The sequence below is a fragment of the Pinus tabuliformis genome, chromosome J (assembly GCF_031772625.1).
Source record: "Pinus tabuliformis cultivar Carrire ecotype Pingquan chromosome J, CPIR1, whole genome shotgun sequence".
Lineage (NCBI taxonomy): Eukaryota > Viridiplantae > Streptophyta > Pinopsida > Pinales > Pinaceae > Pinus > Pinus tabuliformis.
The window spans coordinates 310,559,107-310,583,781 of record NC_142295.1 but is presented as its reverse complement, the minus strand read 5'-3'; positions in this window follow the sequence as shown (position 1 = coordinate 310,583,781).

Sequence of the window (24,675 nt, the reverse complement as noted above, 5' to 3'; positions counted from 1 at the left end):
GAAGATTTTCAAGTGAAATAAGTGCATTCTACTTCTCTTTTGGTTAATAATACTTCTCCAATAAAATTGGCCAAGAATCCAAAGTTTCATGATCGAACCAAGCATATCAACACAAAGTATCATTTTATTCAACATCATGTTGAATCCAAGACTATTCACCTATGCCATTGTTCCAAAAATGAGCAGATTGAATACATCTTCACCAAAGTGTTTACAAGAGAAAAGTTTGAAAGATTCAGAATGATGCTTAGACTCACCAACATCCCTTCAAGTTAATGGGGGGAAATGTTGAAAACTAATATTTAGGGATTAAGAAAATATTGTAAAGAAAATGAGAAGGTGAAGAGACACTGGAATATGAATTTCAAAAGTCTCTCTCTCAATGTATATATCAATATTCTTTCTTAATGGAAATGGGTCATTCATGGAGTTAACAATGTCTGGCCTAATAATTTCAATATGATAATAATAAATTTAACAGTATAGAAATATAAATGATTAGCAAAGCATTTATGATAAATTAAGCTAATTTTATTTAGAAGAGGTTTGGAACAATGGCATAGGCCTATCTGACTCCCTTCCATTACAAATTGATCGTAAAAGGAGTATATATAATTACTATAATGAATAATAACAAAAAAGAAATGGGGTTTTCCTATTTCTTAAAAGTCATGAATATGTTATTATAATTCATGAGTGGTTTATTGTAGGGAGGAGCATACCAAATTTTTATGATAATGGTAGAAAAAATGAAACTTTATAAAAAAATAAAGCTAGAGTGTTTTATATTAATTTTCTCATCCTTCTATATTAATCTAATGTGAGAAGAATAAACCAATGGTCAATGAGTACCATGTATTTAAAGAAACTTACTTTTGTCCTAGCTTAGTGCATTCAATGTGAGGTTGTTGATGCCGTAGTGATGTCACCACTCAACAAGGCAGATTCATACTATTAACAAAAACCTAGAAGGAAATTTAACCATCATTATATGGTGGCCATGTCATTAACAAATATTAATAGTTCAATATATTAATGGATGAAGGGTTTACCAACACTTCCTCCAATATAAATTCTCATCATTGGGAAATTTAAGGAAGTGTCAACCAATCGTTCCTATAGAAAAAATATTTTTGGTAAAGGGGGCTTAAGAAAGGGTTAATTAACCCTTCCTCATAATCAATATTCCTACCAAGAGGGATGCAAAGGAAGGTTTAGTTGACCCTTCCTCCACATTAGTATTCTCATTGAACTAGGTCTTGGCAAAGCACAAAGCTAACCTTTACCAAGTATAGTATCCCCTTTAATAAATACCACAGAGAAGGGTTAGTGGACTCATCCTCCATAGTAGAATTCTTATTAAAGGTGTTCCAGTAAATTCTACAGACAAGGAGCCATTGTTTCGTAATCCTATGCCCTATTGCGATCACTAGACAAAAAAAAGGATGGCTAAATCAAGACAACAAAAATCCCCCAATCAAATGATCATGCAAGAAAACATTCATGTAGTTCCTAATGTTACAGGGTTTGAACTGATACCTACCCTCCTCAAAGGTTGGTGAAGGGTTTTGGGTCTGATGCAAAATTCTCTCACTCCAACCAAGAGATATCTCTCTTCCGCTATCGATCCCAAGCCTACATATAAGCACAAATAAACAAAGATGATAAGTAGTCTTTTGTAGAAGACATTAGCTCAAAACATCAAGAAACACATGAATATAAATTACTGCAACCACTGGTGTAAAGGAAGGGAACATGAATTTTTATTAATCATAAATCAAATGTACATCAATACCTTCAACTTTGGTGTTCCTCTCCTAATTTCGACAGAGTCTCCCAAATATGATGAACAAGGACTCAAGGCAACATGTAGCTCTCAAAAACTGAATCATGATAGAAACAAATGATTCTCTATAGCTCAAACTGTTTGACCATAGCTTTCAGATTCTGACTTGCACGACCATCTATGATAACACGATATAAATAGGAAGAAGAAGACTTCTTGGAGGATAAATGAAAACACCTAGAATGAAGATAAGTTGAATAAGCTTCTCAATAATGCGTCCTAGCTAGCTTGAATAGATGAGATAAGGTGATGAGTCAAATTGATCTCTTAGAAGCGTAATCATCTAGGATAAGTTCCCCAACCACAAGCACAAAACTAGTGAATCTCAGTTATAACAGCAAGAAAGACTTGTCCTGTGTGTTTTTGGAAGGTTGCAACCACACTCCTAAGTTGCTTTGCCTGTGGTTGGGGATAAATACTAGGGAAAAGAGTATTCAAAGCCAAGGTAAAGTGTCAATGGTGTAGTGACTCAAAAATACTAACCCTAGGAAATAAAATAGGCTGATAACAAAAGGAAGGTAGGGGAAGGATCATCCGACCCTTCAATCATATTATTCCTATTCAAGATGACTCAAAATAAGGGTTAGACAACTATTTTTCCAAGATATAAAAATTTTATGCTCAAGGAATGATTGCCCAACCTTGCCTTAAGCATGTTATTCTTATAGAGGGTGAATTGAAAAAAGGGTTGGATAACAATTCCTCCAACATAGAATTCATATATAGGTGTAGCTTGTGGAATGGTTAGTTGACTCATCAACCAACATAGCATTTCCATCAATGTGTAATGATATAGATTGGATCATTATATTCTTTGTCATCCATGTTAAATTTAGAGTGGAAAATTTTGGAGAAATTAGTTGATATGACTGTTTTTACGAGTGGATTCCTCTTTGGAAAATTGGGTTTTGAAACTTCTAGAAGAAGTAGTTTGAGGCATCAAACAAAATATTTTGGGGGTAAACTTTTTCCACTTAAGTGTGCACTCCTAGTAAAAGTTCTTCCACCCAAAGCTTGACCTTCTCTCTTTTGACCACCATGATTCAAGATGATGCTTTGTCAGCACCCATTATTCATGTAAAACAGGATAGATACATAATCATGATGAAAAAGGCTCTAGAAGATTCATTATTATAATTCTAGTTGACTTGAACAAGTCAAACTTAACCATTTACAACTTGGGCACTAGGAAGAAAAGGGGTTCCACTCTATTGGAGTGCATTTTGTTCCATAGATTAATAGAGTATCTGAGAGTGGATAGATATAGATAAAAAGAAAATATTTATGTATTGTAGTATCCCATAGGGCACAAGTCTCATTCCTTTGTACTTGCATCCATTTCCATTGAGACAAAGAGAGGGTAGAACAACCTCACTTTCTAGGTGGGTTTTCTCCAATGAGGGTTTCCCAAATCATATCTTCTATTCATTTTGGGTTTTCAGTTTTATTTCGTTGTTCTATATTTTCCATATTTTATCCATTTCATGCATAAGCATAACACAATAATTATCAAATACAAAAGTCTTAGAAAATATTAACCCTCATAGTATACATTTTGGATATTCAAATATATTTAAGTCAATCTATTATGATGACATTTCCAGTGGAATACTATGACAAATTATAGATCACTTAACTAGTGATCTAGGTGGATATTAGTGGCCACCTACCTATTCCACTTGGACCCCCAACATTATTTATTTCATTTTCCTTAATTGTAGCTCAATTTTCTATTTCTGGCAGTTTTTTGGATCTTAAACTTCTGAAACCGTTTTGAGGTCCAAAAAGACATTATTTGAGAAAACGAAGAAACCAAAAAAGTGCCAAAATATTTTTTACAAAATATTTTTTTGAATCCTCATGGACATATTTGAAACAAGGTATTATTAAATCCAAAAAAAGATCATATGCGAAATTTACGAACCTCAGAAGTTGGTGATCCAACCTACCCCAATGGGGCCCAAAACCTTTGGCACTTTATCTCCTAGGGTTAGGGTTTCACACTTCTTCTTTATGATAAAAATGCATCTGTGCATCATTGTAACAGAGTTCAGAGGCATGTAGACATCACACCACTTCTCAGAGATAAGTTACCATTGCCCGATCTAGTTTATTTCCATTCTGCATGTAAACAATTTATAGTATTTGTATTAATTAATTGAAGTTCATTTTTTATTGTAGCTCTCTGTTTCTGTTTAAATTTGTGGTTCATTTCGTTCCTGAATAAACCCATATCAACCGAGGAAAGGTTTATTTGAGCCCTCATAAGAAAAATGGAACTTCTATTATTGCGGAGCTCATGTAAGTGTAAGATAACAGATCTTATAGAATAATATTCTCATCAAATAGGTTCCTTAGGAAGGGTTAATTTGACCTTCCTCTCGCATAAAATTCTTATCAAGGGGAATCCTAAGGATGTATTGGCGAACCCTTCCTCACGCAAGGTAATCTCATCTAAAATGTAATGAAGAATGGTCAACCAATTATTTCTTCAACCTAGTATTCTCATCAAGGTAGAGAGAAGGTAAAGGTCAATCAACACTTACACATCAATATTTTCATTAGAGGGTCCATTGACTCTTCTTGGTGCATAGTATTATGATTTAGGGATAGTCTAGGAAAGGGTCTATCAACTATTCCCTCAAATACCTAAGAGATGATTGGATACTAATTCCTCAAGCTGAGTATTCATGCAAAGAATATTAGTAGAAAATGAGCAATTAGTGACTAAGTGACTAAAAAATTTAGTCACCACAGCGTTTCCAAGTGAAATACTACCAAAAATGAGAAATCTTAAGTGACCGAACTAAAAATGACTAACATAAATCACTAATTTAGTCCCGGGTTAAAATATGTCACTAGCTAATAAGTAATACAACTAAAAATGGATGAATGAAATTAAATGAAGTTTTTGTGTGCAATGGGTGGCGGTAGTAGGGAAGAACCTGAACTATGGTTTTGAGTTAGGATTTTGTCGCTAGTCACCATGGTGGGGCATGGAGGAGGGAGTTCAGCTCCCTCCTACAGATAAGTGGTTGTGGACAGGAGCAAGGGATCTGGATCGCATAGCTTCAAGAAACCAATGGAGGTGGCCTGAGAGGCTATGAATATAGAAAAAGCAGAAAATATTAAACCTCATGGATAGGAGGAGAATCATGAGCAAGCTAGTAAGGAGAAGAGGACAGAGGTTAGCAGTCAAAAAGTTGCTCCTATGAGTAAAACAGGCGTCTGTAAACCCAAGTCAACCACTATTCCTCGGGTCGTTTTAAGTGATCCAGTGCTATATGTGCACAAAGATCACATTGCGGAATATGCAGCTATATGCAAATTTATGGGGATTTGGCTGACAGAGAAGGCCCTACAGGCATGGATACGGAACCACTGGAAACCAAAGGGGGAAATCAGCCTTCACCTTGGGTCTAAGGGTTTCTTCACAGTGGTGTTCACAAGCTTAGAGGATAAAGATAGAGTGTTCGAGGGAGGACCCTATTTTTACGCTTCTACAAGCCTTTACATGCGACCATGGGTGATGAATTTTCTCTCAGAACGAGAAACTTTCGCATCAGTACCGGTATGGATAAGACTCTACTCCCTTCCTTTAGATTATTGGCTGTCGGAGTCTCTAAAGGCTATCAGAAACAAGCTAGGGAATTTTATAGAGATCTATGATGCTACTCTAAGAGGCAAATATACCTACTTCGCTCAGATATGTGTGGAAATGGACTTATCTGGGGCACTTCCAGAAGAAATCATTTTAGAGGTGTATGGTGAGGAATGGGTGTAGGCGATGGACTATGAACATGTCCCATTTATGTGCTGTAAGTGCCATGAACACGGGCCCCTATACAGGGACCTCCCAATTGAACACCTTAAGATATTAATAATCTTCTCCAAAAATGATCTAATTACAAAAACAACAAAAAAAAAGAAATTTGTGGAGGATACTCCTACACCAGAGTTCCTTCTCATTTGTACTTTGAATAATTTCCATTGCAAATAAAAGAGAGAAAATCAACCACACCTTTGAACTTCGTTTTCTCCTTTAAGGATTTCCCATAACACATCTTGTTGTTTTTTTTGGTTTTTTTTCTGATTGTATTTACATATTATGTATTTTCTACATATTATCTATTCCATACATAAACAACAAAACAATAATAAAAAAACTTAAATCTAAAAATAGTTAACCATTCATAGTATGGATTTCCGTTTTTTTATATATTTTTGTGACATACTATCCAATGGAATATCCATGGGAGTTATATATCATATCTTTCACTAATGTCATATTGTGACAATACATAACATGTTGGTAATATATTTCACTTCTAACCAGTCTATTTGAGTCATAGATTAGCACGAGATGAGTTTGAGTGGTTACTCCACAAACTTTGAGATATGTATGTCTTTCCTCAAAATAATAGGTATCTATGTACCCGAGGATTTTCATAACATGTTTAGATAGTCTATGGCATTCTTGTCTAGATATGAGAGTACAAAAACATTCCATAAAGAGGTGATTGATCAAAGCATGAGACAATTGATACTTTTTCTCCCATAAGATGTCAAAGTGGACATGGGTAGTGGAATCTCTAACATTATATCTAAGAGATGAACCAACAAAAATATTCCTTTCCCATACCACATCAATCTAATAAGTAGCCATGTATAATGAGTTTAGCATACTTAGCTTGCTTTCGTGATGCTGCTCTATTTTGGCATCAATCCATTTATAAATAATGGATATCAATTTGGATACCTTCCCATGCATAGCTATTGTGTATGTTAGTGGCACTCATGCTTATATGAATTTGGATAATTATTTTTCTCCATAAAATCTATAACTAAAAAGCATGATGCACCTATATGAATACCATAAATCCGTCATAGGTATCCCACCTCTAGAATTATTGAATAATTTTTAATCATCTTTCCACTAGTTGGCTAAGATTTTTCTCACATCATGTTTATGTGAAAAAGAAACCAAAATGTTGTTACTAAATATTTCCTTAGCATCATGGGATTTGTAATATTTGTTGACTTCATGTGGGAGAAAATCCTAAATAAAATCCCCTTTTTAGTATTAATAGATTATTTTTCACAATTAATGTGGTTGATGATCAATTTTATCACTTTAATGCAAAGAAAAACTAGCGTCCCTGTTGTGGATGAGTGTAATCAAGAAGATTTTATATTTAGTGAAAATTGGGTCACCTACCTCGTTGAGGTTAGGGTCATTATGTGGTATGGAATGAAAATGATCACATTCTTAAGCTTAAAGAATATAACATTCCAACCTAAAAGAACTTATGTCTTGGTGCTTAGCTTAGGGTCTCCATAGAGAGGTGTTTGTGAGACTAATCTCCTTGGAGGTAGTGATATGATTGATTCACTACCCTTTGATAAATATGGATATACCCCTTGCATTAGCATTGGGATGTATGTCTTGGATGATTCTCTTCCCTTGCTCTCTTACCAAAGGTATTGTTGTAGTTTAAGTCTTGGTTTCTTCCAAAAATATTAAAAATAAAAATAAAAAATATATATGAAAAAATAAAAATACAAAGGAGAAAAGGAATTTGTAGAAGGGTTAGAACCTATCTTTATTGTTTTTATTATCAGCACTAACCATTCAGGCTTGCTGCATAATACAAAAAGGGTGGACCCACAACAATTAAAGCCAACCGTTAACCATAGTGCACTTCTGATGATAGATCACGTTCCTTTCAATGAGAGTCACATCACACTCAATTGTGATGGAGCAAGGTGCATGAATTTTAAAAATTAGAAGGGGTGGCGCAAACCTGATTTAATATCCCACTCATCAAGCGATTAATAGCCAAGATTCATTACGCCACCCACAACCTATTTTTTAAAAACCACTAGAGAGGGGGGTTGCAAAGCAGTGAATGGTTTCTTTAAACCACTTTCAATTTCATCACATCACGTGACCACTTCACCTATTAAATGAGCCTGCTTGCGTTTCTCACCCTACCTCCTCATCCACCCACATCATTGTCCATGTTCCTCATCTATCATATCATCCTTTTTCATCCATATTCATCTTTCAGTTTATTTTCCTACTCGACAAGAAGGGTTAAAAGGGTTCACTTGACCATTCCTCCTATTAGTTTCTTGTATTTTTCATGCTCAGATAGCTCTGCTAACCATCGTCTAGGTCAGCCAATGACCAGTACACCTCATCGTCTACTATTTTTCTCTAGTACCAGGTATTTACTATATGTTCCAGACCTAAATTTCTTGTAATGATTAATTTAAAAAGAGCTCCAAATTTGACCCAAAAATGTAAAAAACCCAATCCCACCTCTAAGGAGCCCTTAATGGACATTGAGGCCGAAATTCATGATTCTTTTTATCCTATAGACTTTGAAGAATTTTCATTTGAGTATTTTGGCCTTTTTTGAATAATGAAGATTATTTTAGCTCTGTTTAGCCTGGTGTATATTACATCATAATTCCAACCACATACCACATCTTTGAATTTGTAACCTAGCTAGCCTCTTCCTATATTTCCTAAAGAGATTATGTTTCTTCATCCCAGCGATAAAATGTCCTTGAGGTTACATCTAAACTTATCTGAACCGCCTTCTATTTCCCCAACTTTCCAAACTCACAACCATTCACTAACACTTCATTACTTTTGAGTTTCACTTAGTTGTCAAAGGAAAACAAACAAGCCTTCTTCAATCAAATTTTACTGCCATGGTGATAGCCTCCACCAGCACCTGATTATTACCCCATGTTTGTGCTTTCTGAAGATGCACAAAAAATTTTGGCCACAATTTTGCTATTACTTGGTGTGGATGATACAAGAAATGCCACCAAACCAACTTTAGGGTTCCTAATTCAAAGTCTACACCCAGATGTGGTGTTGCACATACATTTCTACCTAGCTCAATCCATCAATTTCCAATTTAAGAACTTGTACTTGGCCAATTGCTTCAGACATATTTCCATTCTAGTCTATCTTTTCCTGTACACTCATATTGATAAATTTGATTCTCTGGGTCAAAGAATTTTTTATTCCAAGAAGAAGAGGAAGTCAATAGTTGAATGGACAAATGCAGTCAAAAGAAAGGTTGACAATGAAGGTTTTTCTCAATTTTTGATCACATACATGGGAAGTACCTACACTATTCTAAATGGTGCACCACCTCCAAGAATTATACCAAAGAAGAAGTTGTTACAACTCAGTAAAGATACCAAGGTTGGGGATTACTACCTCTTTAAGGAATTAACAAAAATAAGACTATATGGATGTCAAGTGCAGCCTTACAGATTACCAATTTTCATATCTATGATAATATTCTCCCTAGATTTCATAAGACGAAGCCTACATGTAGACAAAGTTAATTTTATTCCTAGATGTAGGGGGTATCTATTTAAATTGGAGAATGATATTGGTCTATTCTTAGTGAATTCAAGATAGACCCTTACTCAGATATAAGAAATGATGAAGGAATTTCATTTTGAATTTGTAGAGAAATGGAAATATGACCCACATTGTTATTTCTGACAGAATAAGAAGTGTCAAGTCAACTCCGCACTCCCATGAAAGGAGGCCCGAAAATGAATGGAAATAAAATCAAGAAGTTTGGCCTATTAATTTAGAATTGGAAATTGAAACTCCTACAACCAAAGAGAAGTCTCTAAACAGAAATATTGTTGAAGCAATGGATGTAGATGTAGATGTAGAGGAGATAAAACCATCCAAGAAAGCCAAAATAAAGTGTGAAGGTGAGGAGGAAATGCTAGTGAAGTTGATAGAATAGACATTTGGTTAACTAGGTTTTCAAATGAATCTAGAAAACCCCGAGCTTATCATTCCCTCCACTTCCACAAATTCGACAATGCTCATAGTTGGAGGAAGTTCTTATGTGATTGATACAACAGTAAAGAACTACCAAACCATTAAATAAAATAGTCAAAAGGCGAAAGGTGAGTTGATGTCTCGATTGACCATACATGAATATTCTTCTTTCCAAACCAGGTTGCTTTCATTAATGGACCTAAAAAGGAACCAATTGAAACTATATTTGTTGCATCCTACTGTTTAGTCTCTTCCTTCAGGTGCTAAGTTTAAGAAAATAGATTTATCCATCAACATTATTGATGTTACTTTACCTAATAACATTAATTTGCATTGGAAAACAGGTGAGATGCTATATAATGAATTGATTAGAGCTTCATTGATAGTTAGTAAAGCAAAGAAGCCCTTAGAAAACGTCTCAAATAGAATCAAACAAGAAAAGGCCAATTCTAGAGCTCTATATTTATAGAATGATGGTTACAAGGAATTGATTATAAATTTGGGTGTTGACCCAAATGATAGAGAAGCTATAAAGATATGATACAGGGAAGAAAAACAGAAATGTAGTCAATGTGCCAGAAGTTGAAAATTCCCGTGATAAAACATGTGCAAACTGCTGAACTGAATTTTATAGAGGAAGAAAAGGAACAATTGATAATTCAACTCACAAACATAAATAAGGAGGTTATAGACTTAAAAGATATGGTCCAAGACCTAGAGAATACTATCAAAAATCATGTGTGAACAATTGTAGTGCCTAATGAGTTTCAAGACCCTTCAGAAAAACCAACACAAGTAATGACTAAACTCACATTTCAAAGAGAAAATATGAAAAATTTCTAGGATAATATGACATTGTCTCAGGCATAATTCAGAAATAATGAGAAACAATTGAAGTCTCTAAAGATATTAAAATAGAAAATCTCTGAGAAATACAAGTAATCTTAAGATTAAATAAAGGAGCTGAAGAGAAAATTGAAGGGAAACATGTCCTTAATTGAAGCCATGTAGGTCATTTAGAATAACATGATTCAATAGGTGTGTTCAACTTAGGGATTCTTTCAAAAAAAAATTAGGAAAGGACTACTATCACTAGTATCACAAAAGTTGTAGCTTCATGTAAGAGGGACATGCAGATAGAAGCTCAAAGAGCCATGGAGATCATCAAGTTTCTGAATGAAAGGTCCATAGAAAATTTGAAAACAATTCATATTGTTAACAAGGCTATATTTATTTTGGCTATTAGCAAATCCATTGAGGGAAACTACCTGTGCATCCAAACTTAGGGTAAATTGGAGATGGTAAAAAAAAATTGTAGCTACTTTTGATTCTAGGTTTGATCAGAGACAGAGAATTAGGTTGCCAGGATGTTGAAGCATGGATGGAATATTTCTACCTTGGGAAAAAAATGAACAAGAACTCATAGGCTCTATGACATGTAGACTAGATTCATCACTTGAGAAGACTGTATTTCTGAAGGGAAAAATAATGGCCAATTTCTTCATTAGGGGAAATTTGAGGTCTAAAATGGGCCTCCTATGAAAAATGTACAGCCAAAATATAAAATTTATAAGAACCAATAGGACTCAAGATGATGATGTCAACCATGGGGAATGATTCACCATTTTTGGAGTAAAAAAATAAAAATAATAAAAAATAATAAAATAATAAACTACTATTTCAACTCGTATTTTCAACTTATCTCCTTTTCATGGATTGCAATAACATTTTTCATGTATTTCTGATTTTTTATGTAGTAGGGTCCATCGAAATTATGCAACATGGGTACTCCTTGGACGAGGAATCAAATTCTACATCCAACAATTGTTACCGCTCGAAATTTGAGTAAACCCATTGGGAGATAAGTTGAAAATACGAGTTGAAAAAATAGTTTTATATTTTTTCCCTCCAAAATTTGATGATGTAATCTAATATTATTTTATTATTTATGCTATTATTTTATAATTTCCTTAGGAGGCCCATTTTACACCAAACAATTCCCCTAATGATTGTAACACCCTCCTCCCACATCTACCCAAGTAACCAACCAACTGGGGTAGACATGTGACGAGAAGTTACTATGATCTCCTAAGTCACCTTAAGGAAGTTGAACCAATGGAAAGACACCATACATAGCTTCCACATAAGAAAAAAGAATCTCAGGAGCCATCCCAACCACTCACATATCCAGCCCCTAAGACCAAATGAAGTTTTAGACCACTAAACCTCCGGAAGCTCCCTTGATATGGGAAAGCATATGTCTAGGAGGCTCTAGATGCTCCCACAACATGGGTATGCATGCATCTAGGGAATTTTTTTCCTAGTGGTGTGCCTACATCTCCGGGGCTTGAGCCACTATTTTATGTTCAGATCCTAGGTCACTACCCAAAACTCAATGACACTTTCGGAAATGAATTTACATAACATAAAAATGATGCATTTGCAAAAAAAAGGACAATGTTTAGATTGAACCCCTACTAGCCATGACAGGGATTTTTCCACCATATCACAGAGATGCAATCTATAGGTTTAAACAAAATAGCTGAGAATAGGGGTCTCATACTTATGTGAGAATCACTATGAACTATTTATTCGTTAACATATTAGCTATAATTTCCTCTATTAGGCCATAGATACATTGTTCATTCATTTACAATTAAAAGCATGATGAGAGCCATACATAGCCACTATCATAATACATGTTCATAGCCATCATAATAACAATAGAAATACCATGGAAATCACAACCATATCATCCACATATAAACTAGTATAATGCTCATGAAGTAACAATGAGAAATAACCTCATATTAATGATGCAAAGGCCAACCAGTTGTGGGACTTCCATGAACCACTCGACTGCAGACATGGCTGAGCCAATTCTCTATTTAGCTTGTCACCCCCATGCCATATTCCAAGCATGGATGTGGGATCTCATGAAACACATCAAACAAAACCATTAAGGGCTTCCAAATGCCAAACCACCTCAACCCATCAAACAATGATTCCACCTCACTGTCTGACATCACAAAATCATCATCAAATTTCTCTCTACCCAAGCCTTCTAAGGCTCTAGAGCGTTTGTTCCAACCAAGGCTCCGACACTAGTAACTCAACCCACAACTGTCACTAGGCTCCAAAGCATTTTTCCAACCAAGGCTCCAGGACTAGTAACTCAACCCACCAAGGGCTCTAAAGCGTTTGTGTAACCAAGGCTCCAGGAAAACATAAAATCCAAGAACATGAAGCAAACAAGAGAAAATCAATAAGAATAAGACACTACAAATAAAGTAGTATGGCCATACACGAGACATAAACAAAGTCACAATCAAGAACAAGAAATCAAAAAGACCAAAACGACAAGAATAGAAACAAAAAACATGACTCAATCCCCATGGTTCCCAAAGCCTCAAGGGAAAGCCCAAGCTGAGCCTTCTTCACAAATACATGGCAATCCCCTTTTCCATGAAATTCCTTACATCATACTGACATAAACACATAACTGCCAGTGCATAAATAAACATAACAATAAACCAATTACCTTATCTTGTTGCGCCAATAACACTTCCTTGTAACCAAACACATTTGTTCTATGTCACAAGGGACTCCAATTCCCTTGACAGATCTAGCTATAACTAGACACTAGTTGTTATACTTTTCAAATACATGTCCATGAATATAGCACATATCCACATAATTTCAGATAAATTATGGTTAAGAAGACTTCTTGTATGCAATTCACTCATTTGTTTGGAATTTCAATTTCCAAACATAACCAAAGGAATTCTCACACAATTCCTTTCTTTTACCTTTACCTTGTTGCAACTGAGTCTTACTATGTACTATCACATCACCTAATGTATAGTTATATAAACAAATCAACTATTACCTTTTCATACTAATGCAAGCATGTTACTTTGCAACTGCTCACACATGTCAAACACATGTTCCAAATATCAAGAAAATCATATCTATCAATTGGAAATCAACCTTTACCAATACTACAATCATGTCATAATCCATAGTCAACTCATAGTCATTAGACATAATGCTACAACTCTCACCTATTACACTCAAGTACATGTCATATATCTCAACACATATGTGTGAGTAAAACCATCTTAAAACAAGACCATTTATTCATGCAACCTTATAGACACATACTCATATCATGCGATTAATCTGAAACATTGAAAAAGAGATAGAAGACATAATAGACACCAACACTCAAACACCAAATATATGGCATAATAAAAAATTCAAGCACAAAGTAGACAACATAAGAAATCCCATACCGTAATGTATCTCAGAGGAGGCTATCTTGTCTGCACAATCAATCTAGTTAGCATGATATAACTTCACAACACATCACCACAAACACAAATAAGATCATGATATCCATAATAGTCACTAACTAACATGTTAACATCATAAAATCATAAATAATTACCATTCATACGTAATAATCACATCTACACATTCATTCTAGATTAGTATGACATAATATCAAAACATATTAACTCATACCTAAATGTCATAACCCTAACCATCAAGTTACTAGCATATAACAAAAACAACATATAACCTAATCATTAAGTTAAGTATCATATAACAACAACAAGTTAACCTATAACATACTCATCAACAACATATAACATAATAATTAAGTTATCTAACATAAAACAACAATAGCAATGCATACAACCATAGGTTACTATCATTCATGACTATCTGACACATGTACATATGATTACAATAATCAACTAGCATCTATCATGTATGTAGCCATAAAATAAATAGAATGAAAGGCATAAACATAACCATAATGCATATAACAATCCTTAGCCTACATACCTATGTGCCTAACATACAAACTTGTATGACAATGATTTGAATGTTGGGAAAACTTGTTAACGCTATGCACACTCCCTCATCAATATTAAAAAAAAAATGTGTCTAGGATCGTCTCAAATTAACCAAAATGTGAGGAATTATGTGTCAAGTTTTGACTGTATTTTATGAGCAATTTATGAGGTTAATTAGTTGTTTAAAAAACATATAGAACAAATAAATTGCAAAGAAGTAAAACAGAGCAACTCATAACACAAAGATGATAAAGGATTTCACCCCTCCTGGGCTACATCTCCTTGGACCTGCTTCAATGGCTAGGCCCTCTTTGTATTAATGGTAAATTCTTTGACTACATGCACCTGTTGTGCTCCAATGGCTTTGAAACTTGCTCCGTTATATTTAGAAGACCCCAAAACCCCAAAAATGACTATCCAAGCTCTGGAATTGGACTTCAACTGATATAGGCTTAATTGTTTCTCCTAGTGGCCATATGCTTCCTTAAACCTCAACATAGAAAAATCATGTACATAAGTGCCTGTTTTTGCCTCTGCAACCTATTCCATTGTGTTTAGAACAGCCGAATCATCTAAGAATGACTCCTTTTAAGCCAAAATTGGTCGAATTTTGCAAACACCCACCAAAATTGGAGCAACGTCAAATTTATCGGGCCTGCTAAAACCGTCGCCAGCTTAATTTGTGATTAATTAAGGGATAATTATGTTTTAATTAGTTCTAATCCACACTTAGTGTGTTAAACGCATGGTTAGCATTAAGTGTTGGCCTTCGATTTTGAGGTGTCATTCATATGCGGAGGGGGTTGGCCCTCTCCTTCCCCAACCGCCACGTGCTACCTCTTTAAATAAAAATCACGCCTATTGTTTGTTAAGTCATATGGTTGTGGTATAGTGGTCAATTATGGGGCTTGTGTGGGTGAGCTCACCAATTCGACTCTGTTGGCTTGCCAAATAACATTTTACACAACCTTTGAGAGGGCCTGTGGTGGCCTCTTGGCTTGCCACATGTCAGCCTCTCATTGGTCCACCTCAAATGCCTTTGACCAATAACATGTTGACACTTGTCACATTCTGATTGAGCCACCTATCAAAATATTCCAAGGAATATTCCTTTTGCTAACTGGGCTTTACGGATGCCTAGTCAACATCCCAGTCAGCCTTATACCCAAAATTTTGCTTGTTCGACAAAGTGAACAAAAGTCTCTATCCTTCTCATATGGGCTCCATTTTGAGTGAAACGATTTGCATTGGAATCATATCCTCGAGATGAATGTGGTAATTCAGCTTTTGAGTGATTCTGAGCACTTTGATTTTTGAGCAAATTTTTACCTCTAATCTAGATTGCGATCACTCCTTGCCTCTGATAGGATTTTGGACCCACAAAAGCTAGTTATCTGATGAGAGATGATGCTCTTCTCCTTCCAAAGTTTATCAATTGATTATACTTGGAAAAATCTCCATGAAAACCACTTGGGTTCACTGACATGCCTTGCCTTGCAAATGGCTTGGTAATTCATCCAATGTTCTCTTTTGTTGTTTACCTAATCCAACACTTGTTGGCTGCTCACTGATTAAACACCCTATTGTACCAAAGCCACCCCTCAGTGCTTGGAAATCTGACTGATGGCCTTCCCACTGAGAATCCTATTCCTCCTTTGCAACACATACATTTGATGTAAGCTTCTCCTTGGACACCACTTTTCCAAGTTAAGCCCATCTAAGTGAACAACAACAATGAGTTCCAATATAATAACAAGAAAATAAATGACCATTCTTTTACCTCCATGGTTCCAAATTCCACATATGGAAGAATGCATTCCCCATCTCTTTTGCTTCCTGGTGTCAACACATCAAATGGTCTACAATGGCTGCAAATTGTTTTTAGCATTTTTTTCCACTTCTGCTTCTTGATTCCATCATCGTCTAGTATTAACATGTTGCTCATGTCATTATTTGAGAATGAAGGCTAATCATGAGCCTCTTTCTCAAGCGTGGACCTTCCAAAATCCTGTGACATCTTGTCACAAGAAACACCATTAACCTTGAAAAACACTCATGCAAGAATATAACTTGAAAACCTCTTCCTTTTACTTCTTCAAAGCAACAAATGTCACATGATGTGAACATCACCATGTAATCTTACATCTTGGTGTATAAACCAAACACAAGTCAATAGAACATGCTTCTTCAAACAACTGACTTTCAAGTCAAACAAAATCATGTACAACAACTTGACGATTTACAAAAAGAATTCCACATTCTCATGAAACAATTCGTCACGTCTCCCTTTCACCTTTGGAGACAAAATCAACTCTTCCAAGTCGATATAACATTTTTGTAACAATCAATCGACCACACAAGCTGACACTCAGGCATGTGCAAATGTTCAACATTCTGAAGTTGACAACATACATGTTAACAAAGTAATCGACAAACACAAGTCCATCACTCATGCATGTTCAACCACAATGAAACTATTAAAAATTCCACTATTCACACACAAAAACTCTCATGCATGTATAACAATTCTCAACTCTCTCACAAGTACAATCACAAGTACAAGAATCCCATTGGTATGTATGAGTACTTAAAGAGATGAAATGACAAAATTTGTTGCAATAAAGTGAGTCAACATACTCCACTTTCGAACACCTTCCTCGCATGAACATGCAAGTTCAAGAATGCAACATGCATGCAAATTTGTAGTTGCAAATTGCCATCTTTGCTACATCTAAGTGAGTCAACATAACTCTAATTTTCCAACATCTTGCTTCATGCAATATGCAACAACCTTTCAGGATGAAAAAAATGCATCCAAATAACAAGGAAATGCATCAATAAGGCAAGATTTGCGTCACTTATCAAAAAAAATGCAAGGCCTTAATTGGTTAAGAAAACTAACCATGTCTTTCCAAACTCTTTCAATGGCACTTCCTTCAGCTGCACTTCATCATGTGTATCATCCTGACCCACATCAATTATGTAATCCATTTTTCCATCCTTGCCAAAATATATCTCTACCTTCTTCAAATGTCGTGGATGACTTGTTATATGCAAAGTCCAACACTTGTCTACAAGATGACCCTGCTTATGGCAATGAGTGAAAAATAATTGTATCTTCTTTTCAACATGGTTTCCATTATCCAATGGACCATTGGATTTCTGTCTCTTTTGTTTTGAAAGTTTCCTGTGTATGGCTATCCTCTTCCAACACCTCGAAAAGATATGGGTATTCAAACCACAAAAGGAACATGTAAATTTTCTCCAAATCTTATGTGAAGGTTTATCATGTTTATCATAATCAAAGGAAACTTGATTAAAGGAAGAATTTTACCTTGCACATTCACCCTTGTCACCTTCTTGAAGAGGTGAATTTGATGACATAGTGGTTCTCTTCAGAATACCAACAATGTTTTCAATGAGCTTAGAGCTTTCAACATCCTCTTGTTTTCCATTTCCACTAGTTGCATGCTTATGAGCATCTTCTTGCAAAGTGGGTATAAAAATTTTGTATTCCTCATGAACACAAACTTCACAAGCTTGAGGTAATGAACATGTAATGAAATTCCTTCTTGGAACACCTTTATGTGCATCCTTGGCTTTGGAGCATTCTCCATCATGTTCTCCATAACCAAGTCCCAAATACCTAGGCATTTCCTCACAAAAATTGGCTCAACTATGCCTTGTGCATGTTTGCCTAACCCTTTACCTTCATAACCCATATTCATCAATAATTTGGACCCTATTCCTCTAGTGTGTCTTTCAAAAGCACCAAAACATTCATTTTGAGAGGAAATTGAAGATAAACTTGAATTGCATACCTCATTTTCATGCACATACCTAGCTAGGGTGTCCTTGGCATCATGGAGTTGAATCTCCATCTCTTCCATCTTTTCAAGAAGCTCTTGCTTCTCCTCCTTCATGGCCATCAACTTCTCTTGAATTATAGTTTCCCCCTTCATATATTCATTCATTTATTACGCCATACCTCTCATGATGATAAGCTCTTGCAACATCTCTTTATCAAAGAGTCTTGCTAAAGAAGATGGATTAGAAACATCACTTGTTGAAGTTGCAATCACAATTGTAATGCATCAAAAAGTTTCACAAAGATTCAAAAAGTTTCTCAACAAAGAAGCATCTCAAACCATCTCCCTTCTTCAGCTTACATAAAATTTCACACAGTTAAATTCTCCTTCCACAAATACAAAACCAATAGCTAATTTTCTGGCTAACCTTGGCAAACCATCTCAGGGTTTGAATGAGCTAACAATGCTCTGATACCAACTTGATCTAAATGTTGCGAAAACTTGTTAATGCTATGAAATATCCCTCATCAATATAAAAGAAATAATGTGTTTAGTATCATCTCAAATTAACCAAAATGACTATCCAAGCTCTATAATTGGACTTCAGTTGATCTAGGCTTGACCTCATCTCTTGATGGCCCTAGGCTTCCTTAAACTTCAACATAGAAAAATCACATACAAAAGTGCATTTTTTGCCTCTACAACCTATTCCATTGTGTTTAGAACATCCAAATCATCTAGGAATGACTCTTTCTGAGCCAAAATTGGTCGAATTTTCAAAATTTATGGTCTCTTCAGCTTTCCCTAGGAAAATGCCACCAAATCTGGAGAAACACGAGTTAGCCCTGCCAAAATTGGAGCAGTGTCAGATTTATTAGGCCTACTAAAACCACCACCAACTTAATCCATGATTCATTAAGGGATAAGTATGTTTTAATTAGTGCTAATCCCCACTTATTTCATTAAATGTGTGGTTATCATTAAGCATTGGCCTTCAGTTTTGAGGTGTCAGTCATATGCGGAGGGTGTTGACCCACAGGGCTGGCCCTCTCCTCCCCCAACCACCATGTGCTACCTCTTTAAATAAATGTTGCACCCATTGTTTGTTAAGTCATATGGTAATAGTATAGTGCTAAAGCATGGGGATTGTGTGGGCAAGGTCATGGGTTCGACTCTGCCGGCCTGCCAAATAACATTTTACACGACCTTTGAGAGGGCACGTGGTGGCCTCTAGGCTTTCAACGTGTCGGCCTCTCATTGGTCCACCTCAAATGCCATTAACGAATAACATGCTAACACTTGTCACAATACGATTGAGCCACCTATTAGAATATTCTGGGAACATTCTAAGGAATATTCCTTGGAATATTATTTTTACTGACTGGGTTGTACGGATGCCTAGTTAGCATCCCAGTCAACCCTGTACCCAAAATTTTACATGTTTGACAAAGTAGGTAGAAGTCTCTATCTTTCTCATACTGGCTCCGTTTTGAGTGAAACGAGTTGCGTTAGGATCGTATCAATGAGACGGATGCAGTTGTTCATTTTTTTGAGTGATTCTGAGAATTTTTATTTTTGAGAAACATTCTACCCCTAATCCAGATTCTGATTAGATGACATGCTCTTGCATCAAGATCTAATGTTGAAACTTCACTTTAATGGTCTACATCTCCTGCTCTATCTCAGTCGATGCATTAGCATCATAACATACCAATATCATCATGATGGCCTAATTTCATACAATGACTTCACAATTCATGTTTGACTTACCATACATGCATAACCATAACCATGAAAATGCATGAATAACAACATATAGACACTAACATGCATAAAAAATGCATATAAAACCATACACTCATGATGACACATTCCACAACAACACCATCAACCTTCACATGACAACATCACTACAACCATGATCAAAACCATGGAAATGCAACAAGAACATGGACTATAAGCATAATGAACACATATGGAACCGATGTGAATGCATGACAAACACACCACCCATCGAGTTCGAGGGGTGAACCATGCTCTGATACCACTTTGTAACACCATCCTCCCACATCTACCCAAGTAACTGGCCAACTGTGGTAAACATGTGATGAGAAGTTACTATGATATGATTCGACCTCCTAAGTACGATTTAGAAAGTGGAACTGATGGAAACACACAATAGAGACCTTCCACACAAATAATAGGACTCCCAAGAGCCATCCAAACCACTCAAGTAACCAGCCTGTGAGATAAACTAAAGTTTGAGACCACTAAACCTCCAGACACTCCCCTGATATGGGGAAGCAGGTGTCCAAGAGGCTCCAGGTGTTCCAACATGGGTTTGCATACATACATGGACTTTTCTTCCTAGTGTTGTGCCTGAGTCTCTAGGATTTGAGCCACCTTTTGAGGCCCAGAGCCCGGGTCACTACCCATAACTCAATGACACTCTAGGAAATGAATTTACGCAACATAAAAATGACGCATTTGCAAAAACAAGGACAAGGTCTAGATTGGACCCCTACTAGCCATGATAGGCATTTCGTCAAACATATCACCAAGATGAAATCTATAGGTTTAAACAATAGATCTGAGAATAGGGGTCTCATACTTATGTGAGAATAGCTAGAAGCATTGATGCATTAAAATATTAGCCACAATTTCCTCTATTAGGCCATAGATAGATTGTTCAGTCATTTACAAGTAAGAACATGATTAGATCCAACATAGCCATTTTCATAATACATGTTCATATCCAACATAAGAACAAAAAAAATACCAAGGAAATCACAACCATATCATTCACATATAGAACAATATAATACTCATGAAATAACAAGGAGAAATAACCTCATATTAATGATGCAAAGGCCAAACAATTGTGGGACTTCCACGAACTACCTGACTGTAGACATGGCTGAGCCAATTCTATCTTCAGCGAGTCACCCTCAGTGCCATATTCCTAGCATGAATGTGGGATCTCATGAAACACAATAATAAAAAACATCCAAGGCTTCTAGAGCCCAAACCACCTCAATCCATCAAACAGTGATTCCACCTCACGGTTGGGCATCAAAAAACCATCATCATATTAGTCTCTAGCCAAGCCTTCCAGGGCTCCAGAGCGTTTTTTCCAACCAAGGTTCGAGGACTAGTAAGTCAATGCACAAATGTTGTTAGGATCTAGACCGTTTGTCCAACCAAGGCTCTAGAACTAGTAACTCAATGCGCCAAGGGCTCCAAAATGTTTGTCCAACGAAGACTCCAAGACTAGTAACTCAACCCAAGGTGTTACAGGGCTCCAAAGCATTTGTCTAACCAAGGCTCCAAGAAATAGTAACTCAACCCAAGGTGAAAGAAACATGAGAACCAACCAAAAATAGAGAAATTAGCCCGCAACACCATGGTTATCTAGTAAATGGAAAGACTAGGAAAATCCACTTTCAATCCAGGAAATCCTCCATGCTAGTGACCGACCATGATCAATAAACCACATGCATATGCCATGCATTCCAAAACTAGTGAGGAAAGCATACATGCAACTCAATACCTACAAGAGAAACCCAATGTATCTATTGATCCTGATGTCCCCTTGTGCTTTCGTGCTCTTCCTTTACATTCTTGCTCCAAATTCCAAGTATGCCACACTCCTCCAAGGGTGCTCCAACAAAAATCAAAGTGTCCAAGAGAATGAGAGAGAGAGAATAGAAGAGAGCTCCACCAAAAACTGTCAAAATATTGCTAACTAATCCTCAGAAACCTTTTTATCAATGAGGCCTCTATTTTCTTCAATTTCAATAATTTTCCTTCAATTTCCTCCTCACATGCAACCTATGACCTCTCACCTTCCTTTTCTCCTAATTTCCATTATTTTCATAAGTAAATGTGCTAAAATTCCATTTACCTTTGTGAAGCCTTTTCCATTGCCTTTGCCAATTTTCTTTAACCATAATAACTTAAATGAACACCCACTAGGATTTGTTTCCCACCATTCAGCTTGGAATACATGTCCCATGACTGTGTTCTTATATATTTTTACATGGATGTTTAACCAGGGTTGTTACACTTACAAAGAGACTTTCAGTTGTTGTGGCTGATGAAGATTACACCAAAATGGAAGATTAATAGGTGGCTTTCCAGAAGATGAATCAATGTCCAACTCTAGATAAAATTCGTTGGAAAATATGTGAAACTTTACCCTAGCAAGCTACAACTGAAGTTGAGGAACCATGTGTTGAACCCTAAGGGAAAAATTATGTTGCCCATTTGAATTATTAAAGGATGAAAAACTTGTATTTTGTAATAATGTATAAGTTTTAGTTAAGATATATTTAGACAATTAGATGCCTAGATAGTTCAATAGTGATATGTAACATTTCTTCAGTGTAACATTTCTTTAAAAAGAGGGGAAGAACCAATCTAAGGGGGTCCAATTTTTTTCCTCAAATACCTTTTTTTAAGCTTTTTTTTGTGTAATTTTGGGAGCTCTTTTGGAAGATTAATGAAGTTTCAAAGTGAGTCCAAATGTTTGTTGGTTATAGTATGTGATTCTCGTCTTGATAATTCTTTCATGGTGTATGTTATTCTTTGAAATTCATGTATGTAGTTGTTGGTTTCTTTATTCATTAAACAAATTTATCAATGTTGTGAGAGTAGTAAAGGATACCTGTAAATATTTATTTAAAGAAGCCTTTTTGAGGTGCTCCACAATTCCATCATTTTGTCCCCTTTTTTCATGGTTTCTACTAGTATTTGGTTCATAGGGTTTTGTTTAGCCCTATACATTTGATATTTATTCCCAGGAATTCTTCTCACCGTACTACAACTTCATAGCATACTATAACCATAGATACGCCCCTTTTGAAGTAGTTTGTATATTCTTCCAAAATTTAAAATGCATTACTTATCAACGGTTGGCCCTTGGAAAAAATAGAAAATAAAATGTATATATCTTTGTTTGAACTGCATGGATGTCCTAGGCACTGACCTCCTTTCAACCAAAGATGGTATATAGGGTTACATATTTTGGCACTGTTGTTGGGGAATGGATTTGAACATTTTTACGTGGGAATATTTTTTAGCATTTCTTTGATTGGTGAGAAAAGAAAGTGTGGGCTGAGATCACTCACTAGAGGGAGTTAATAATCAGTAATCATTGCCCCAAGAAGACCTCACACCCTCTCTGATACCTCATAGCAGAATACACCATTTTTTTCTAATCCAAGTAAACTTCTTTTAAAGAGATTTTGGGGAGAAATATCTCCAAATCCCCCAGTTTTACCATATCTACTCCCGGGGATTTAAGTTCCATTTCCCAAAGGCTAAAGTAAATACCCCTAAAGTTTCTCCAAAGACTTTAGGCCTTTCAGAAGCAGAGTTTCCCTCTCCTATCTTTCCTTTCTCTTAACTTAAATTAGAGAAATAATATTTTGAATCATCTTATTTATCTTTTCGAGTCTTCCTAGAAGTTGAAGAGATTAAAGATATTGTTATACTACTCACATCTCAAGTTCTTGCAGTCACATCACAACATGTTCCAACAACTACAGTCCCTCTTGTTTCATATACATACCAAACAATAAATATTCCTCCATCCCCACTTCGAAATATCGAAAGAACATGGTGTGTTCTTAATAGATATGCCCCTTTAAATATTCCACAGCCAAGGAATGATATTCCATAATATTATTTGAAACTCTTACCTTGTTTCATAGGACAAGATGAAATAAAAATTGAGAAACATGTGCCAACGTCCTGTGCATTTGTTGAGAATCTTAATGTTGAGCATCTTGATGTTGTTATGAGTATGTTTGTACAATATTTAAATGGGGAATCAAGAAAATGATTTAAAACCTTACCTGATAATGGAATTAATACATGGGAGGAATTAGAAAATGTTTTCATGTAGAAATGGGGAGGGAAGGAAGATCATGGGTACCTTTTAACAAAATTTAATGGAATAAAGAAAGAGGCTAATGAAGATGTTATTGAATTCATAAAAAGATTTAATAAATTTTACAATAGTCTACCAGTAAAACTAAACTCTCCATAAAAAACTTCAAAGGTAGTCTTTGTAGGGGTCTTTGACTCTATTTTCGACTTTACTTTGAGAGAATGAAAATCACCTACCCTTGACTAAATTTACACTGATGCTTTAGAGGTGGAAGAAAATATAGAAACAACAAGAAAGATAAAATCAAAGACAAATCATGTTGATAGGAGAAATGATAAAGAAGAGGTTCGTCCTACAAGGATGCAGAGAGATATACAAGAGAAAAAGTTCGGTGACATGACTAAAGTGATTAGAAATATTTCAAATAAGTT